Source organism: Crocuta crocuta, unplaced genomic scaffold (genome assembly GCF_008692635.1).
Source record: "Crocuta crocuta isolate KB4526 unplaced genomic scaffold, BGI_CrCroc_1.0 scaffold130, whole genome shotgun sequence".
NCBI classification, from domain to species: Eukaryota; Metazoa; Chordata; class Mammalia; order Carnivora; family Hyaenidae; genus Crocuta; species Crocuta crocuta.
In genome coordinates this window covers 16557241-16563240 of record NW_027527920.1, presented here as the reverse complement: position 1 = coordinate 16563240, position 6000 = coordinate 16557241, and the positions used below count along the sequence as shown (strand labels likewise).

At 42.4% G+C, this 6000-nt stretch overlaps 1 protein-coding gene and 1 long non-coding RNA gene across 8 annotated transcripts in view; one reads left to right on the top strand and one right to left on the bottom strand.

Moving 5' to 3' along the window:
- The window catches only part of ZNF280D (zinc finger protein 280D), a 135045-nt gene extending 134827 nt beyond the window's left edge, over positions 1 to 218 (bottom strand). For 4 of the 7 annotated variants that reach the window (XM_077748108.1, XM_077748138.1, XM_077748133.1 and 1 more), the window contains exon 1: positions 109 to 141. The gene's annotated coding sequence lies outside the window, so the exon portion shown is untranslated. Of the gene's footprint in view, positions 1 to 108 lie in introns of all 7 variants that reach the window. The other 3 variants (XM_077748116.1, XM_077748122.1, XM_077748128.1) reach the window with 2 other exon arrangements.
- A 158-nt stretch (positions 219 to 376) lies between these two features.
- LOC144218298 (uncharacterized) lies at positions 377 to 4662 on the top strand. Its single transcript, XR_013331103.1, has 3 exons — positions 377 to 811; positions 1512 to 1628; positions 4359 to 4662. It is a non-coding gene; the product is annotated as an uncharacterized LOC144218298 (long non-coding RNA).
- The last annotated feature ends 1338 nt before the right edge of the window (positions 4663 to 6000 follow it).

Sequence of the window (6000 nt, the reverse complement as noted above, 5' to 3'; positions counted from 1 at the left end):
CGGCCTCCCCACCCCCGGCCCAGCGCCCCCGGAGTGAGGCGGCGCAGGCCGCGCGGGAGGGCCTCTGCCTGCTGCAGCGCGGGGCGGGCGGGGGCGGGGGGCGCTTACCGTGAGCGGAGCGGATCGGCCTGACTGGGGCCCTGAGGAGGAGGAGAAAGAGGAGGAGGAAAAGGAGGAGCACGAAAAACTACACGGCGGCGACGGCGGCTCCCATTGCGGAGCAGCAGCTGAGCCGTGGGAAGGGGGTGGGGGGGAATTCTCGTGGAGCCGGCGCGCTGCCTCATGGGTAGGCTCCGGGTCAGCCTCCGCGCGTCCGGGCTCCCTTTCTTCTCGCAGACGCGGGAGGCGGGCGCGGGCATGTGCGTAGCATCGCAGGCCTTCGAAGGCCGCGGCTCACCACCACGCGCTGGCCGCGGGCGAAGGCTGGGGCCGGGGCCTCGCGTGGTGATGAGAGCCCGCCTGCTTGTCGGCCCAATCGGCCCAGCGATCCCGAAATCGGGACTGCACCGGGTCTGAAGTCTTGGGAACATGAGTTCCAGATCCTCCCTGTGTGTAACAGCTAGTTCTCCACAGGCTTGGAAAGTAAGACTTGAGAGAGAGGCGCCATTACAAAGACCGTTCCTGAGGCGTGAAGATGTAAACCAGATGAGAAGTCAAGCCAGGTTCTTTTCATAATTGGCTAATTTTGCCATGTTATTTTTCAAACCTACGATTTTACTTGTCTCCTTTAATCTCTGCCATACGGTTGCCTGTAATAACTTTAAAAAAGAGAAATGCACTTACAGGAACACTTAACCAAGATACTGCCTGCGTAAGTACTTGCTACATTATATTCTGATCTGTAAGGAAAGTTTCCTCTCCCAGTTGTCTTCACAAGATCAGTCTATCTTCGTTAGATCCTTAACACACACACACACACACACACACACACTCACCACTGCACAAACCCATCACTGAATTGTACTAATTCTCCTGGACTATTTGAATTAGTTTCTTCTTTCTCATCAAGACTGCCCCCAGCTTTTCTTTGGTATTTAGCATGCCGGTCACTTCATTATTGGTTACCACATTAATCTTACCCAGAGGCCACCTGAATTAACCCTAGAGACCTGGAATGGCTACAGGTAACCATGACCTACTCTTTACCCATCGGTATCAGGGATAGTCTATCCAGCTTTCTCTTTTCTTGCTACCCCTGAAAGTAAACTTTGTAGGAAAAGAGAATAATTAAAATAACAAACTGGGAAGTTAAATGTCAAAAAATCTTCATGTATTATTCTTAAATCATTATATTTCAAATATAATGCTAGTGATTCGCAAAGCATTATGGTATGAAAATGAAAATTTTCACTCTGTGTTCTGTAGTTTGGTCCTCAGTTTAAAGACACAGAAACTTAATGTTGTTAGACCCTAGAGCTCATTTATATCCAGGGGATGATTCATGCCGACCAAACTTAATAGAGACTGATACACAAACCAATTTATCCCTCTTTCTTTCCTTTCATGAAAAGCACAACTGCTCTGAAGACTGAAAAACCTGGCTGGCACATTTTCACTCAAAGGAAACATTTACATGAGAAGCTAAACTAGGAAGGATTTCCAATGAGTACGGAATCAACCCGCATGAAGTAATTTCAATGATTTTTTTTACTACTCCATCCTTAAAACTCCTCCCTTGGCTTGTAGAACATGACTCTCTTGGTTCTCTTGACTTACTGTCCACACTTTCCTATCATTTTTTAAGTGCTTCTCTTTCTCTGGCTTGTTATATTTTCTGCGCCTTCGCATTATAATCATACTCTTTAAGTATCCTCAGCATGCTTATTGTCAAGTGAGATCATGCTCCACACTCCTCCCTGACTATAGTGGATTTAGGTGATTGCCTAGCTTCCATTCCACCACTGCATTGTATCCACCTATATAATTTGGATGGAATAACCACTATCCAATTCCAGGAATGGTTCAGCCAGCATAAAACTATTAGAATTACCACCCTTACCTCCCTTTGAACCAGTTTTTGTTTCATAAACCAATTAGAGCAAAGCCCAGGATTTTTGTTTGTGGGCAAAAGAGAAGTCCTTTCTTTCTCTGAAAGATATAGCATTGGCATTAGAATATGAATACTGGTAGAGTTATAACTCTTTTGTCCTTTTTTTCTACTAAGAAGAGCCAACTGAGAATAAAGCTAACAAGTGGAAGAGGAAGGGCTAGGTGACTCAGTCATAGGGAAAGGAAGTCAATCCCTGAGAGCATCACAAAGCCTCCAAATCAAACCCAACCTGAATCCCCTGCTACCTTTAGACTTCTCTACTATATGAGTCAATAAATTCCCTTTTCTGTTTAAGTAGAAGGGATCCAGAATAAGACTCTCTGACATAAAAATTATTTTTAGCTGAAGGCATTTGACTTCCTGAAGTCTCTTATCTGCCTAGAAGTGGAGCCTCCCAAAAGATCTCAATTGTCATAAATCTTCTCCCAGGGAGCAACCAGGGAAGATTAGCTCTTATCACCAGAGACAATGAGAATTGTCACCACACCTAAACAGTCATTATCACAAAACTATCATATCTCCTATCTATTCTCCTAAGGGCCCTAATCTTTCCTAAATGTCATTTATTTTCTCATAAGTGCACTTTCTCCCCCAACCCCTTTCCAAGAGGTCAATTGTTTTCATGTAAGTGCCCTCTCCCTTCCCCTTCACCTATTTAAATGGTATATAAGCCCCATATTCTAATCACTCCTTTGAGTCACATTTCTTTGTAAACTCCCCCACAAGGTATGTGATTAAAATCTGTCTTTTCTCTTGGCTAACCTGTCCTTCTGTCACTTTTATTCCAAGTCCTCAAAAAAATAAATCTAAGAGAATAAAAACAGCTTGCTCCCTGACAAAGCCAGTTTAAGTGGACTTTCTGTTACTTGCAAGTGAAAGTATCCTAATTGCGATGGAGACAAATATTCACCATCTTGGATGCCCAGGAAACCCACATTTCTTAGCTCTTTTTATATCAGGCCATGTAACTATTTCTGACCAGTGCAATGTAGGCAGAAGCAATGATTGGCCAGTCTAAGCCTGACCCTTAAAGCCTCCAGTGAGTTGTAGTTTCTTTTTGTTTTTCACAAATCGGTCAGACAGATACAGAAAATTCTAAGGAGCTAAGGGATGGCAGTAACAGTAGATGGAAGGACCCCAGTTCTCTTAAAAATTTCATGAAGCACATCTAATACCCTGATCTTGACTGTACTGATTAGAGCAAAACATAAACTTTAGCTGGGTTATGACTGAGATTTGAGGGTTGTTTATTACTAAATCACTAACCTCGATTAATAATAGAAATAATGGCCTACTATAACAAAAAATCCAAAATATGTGACATTAGTTTAGCATAGCAGTCATGTGGGAATTAAGGAACCATGTAGTAGGCTGGATAACCAAAGATTCATATTAGGCACTGGCTAGGCTGTTGTCTACAATACCTTAGAAGGCAGATCAGTACAAGTACATATTCTCTAGCTCTAAGGTAAGCTTTCAGAAAACAATATTAACTGTAGATGTTGGTGATTTTTTTTATGTGATTAGGAAGATATTACTAGAGAGAGATTGGCATGGAAAACAATCAGTTTAAAACAAATGAAAGGAAATAGAATCCAGCATTTGGGGGCCTGGCAGAGTTTGAAAACACAATACTTCTAGATTCAGAAGAGAAAGAGCTATGATTTAAAAGGCTTTGAGCATGGAAACCTCAGTAGGATTTAAACAAAATGACAGCCCTTAGGAAAAGATCAGATTACACGTTGTTTCAGATAGTATCTACTGTTTCAGATAGCCTCAAAGTAACACCTATTATTTGTTCCCCAGCTTTACTGAGGTGTAACTGACAAAATTGTATTATAAAGTGTACAGAATGATTTGATATACATATCCATCGTGAAATGATTACCACAATGAGGTTAATTAACACATCCATCCCCTCACACAGTTACAGTTACTTTACATGTGTATGGTGAGAAAGCTTAAAATCTATTCTCTTAGCAAATTTCAAGTACACAACACATCACCCCCTCCTCAGTGGTCTGGGTCCCAGCTCTATGGTACCTCTCCTCCAAGCACAGACTCCAGCACCAGCACCACCTTCTCAGAGGTCTGAGTTTCAGCTCCATGGGGCCATTCCTCCAAGCTTCTAAGTCCTTGCTATGGACTGCATATCTGGGCCTCCCTACCCCAAGTTCATTATGTTGAACCCCTAATCCCCAGTGTGATGGTGTTTGGAGATAGGGCCTTTAGAAGTAATAAAGATCTCATTCTCATTCATTCTTTCTCTCTCTGACCCTCCCTCTTCCCCCTCCCCCTCTCTCCCCAGGATACAGCAAGAATTCTTCTGTCTACAAGCCAGGAAGCAGGTTCTCACCAGGCACTGAACCTGCCACAACTTGATCTTGGACTTCCCAGCCTCCAAACTGCGGGAAACAAATGTTTATCATTTGAAGAGCCTGGGAGGCTCAGCTGGTTAAGTGCCTGACTTTGGCTGAGGTCATGATTTCATGGCTCATGGGTTCAAGCCCTGCGTTGGGCTCTCTGCTATCAGCACAGAGCCTGTTTCAGATCCTCTGTCTTCCTCTCTCTTTGCCCCTCCCCCCTCATTCATCCTCCTCTCAAAAATAAACATTAAAGAAAAAAAAAAAGAAGTGTTTGTTGTGTAAACCACCTAGTCTATGGTATTTTTGTTATAGCACCTCAAACTAAGACAGTGTTAGTGATTCAAACCTCTTTGTTCCCTCAGCCCTAGAGATGGGAGCTGTTTCCTGTAGTCACTACCTCCATAATATTTAGTGTTATCTTTTTGCTGTTAACAATTCTTTATTTAAAATTCTCTGTTAAACAACTAGTATGTATCTATCTCCTAACTGGATCCTTAGTGATAAACTTGGCTTCCTCTTCTTCCTTGTCTTGCTTTCCTCACTCATATGCAATGTTCTTAATAAGTCAATTTTCACAAATCCTCTTCTCAGGATCTCCTCCTGGGGAACTGAACCTAAAATAGTCTCAGAAAGAATTTTGGGTGTTATTAATATTGAACTGACTGGAAACAAATGGATCAGAAGCCTACTATAGTTTTGAGGAAACTCTACTGTCAAAGTAGCAAGGCACCTAATCTAAAANCTGACTGGCGTGAGGTAGTATCTCAGTGTGGTTTTGTAAAATCATTTTCATATTTAAAGCTGTGAAACCATCTTTGGTTGACACATAGCCTCTCCAAGTATGAAAGCTATACAGTCTCCAGGGAGAACAGTTTCATTCAGATATGGCCATGGAAGATTATAAACAAGGAAAACTTTCCAAAGTGTAGAACCAGAGGAAATGAAGAAAGAGAGTACCCTGGTTAACTTTACACATTGACTTGACTGGGCTAAGCAATGCTCAGTAAAGCTGATAAAACATTACTTCTGGATGTGTCTATGAGAGTGTCTCCAAAAGAGAGTACCATTTGAATTGGTAGACTGAGCAAAGAAGATTGCCTTCACCAATGTGGATGGGCATCATACAATCTGTTGAGGGCCTAAATAGAACAAAGAAGGCAGAGGGAGAGTGAGTTTACTCTCTCTGCTTGGGCTAGGATGCTCATCTCCTCCTGCCCTCAGATGTCAGCACTCTTGGTTCTTAGGCCTTTAGACTCAGACCAGGACTTATACCATCAGCTCCCCTTATTCTCAGCCTTCAGATTTGTACTGAATACACCACTGTCTTTTTTGTTCTCCAACTAGATAGATATATAGATACAGATACATAGACATAAAGATATGTATCTGCCTCTATATTTAACACCTATTGATTGTTTTTCTGGAAAACCCTGTTACAGAGAATATCTTACCAGAATAATTAGAGCTTAACCCCTAACCAAGGAAACTTCTTCATCCCTGGTATAAAGGGCCTTCAAAAATGTCTTGTCAGCAGGATTTCAGAATTGCTATAACTCTGTAACTGCCTTGTCTTGCATTTTTCTC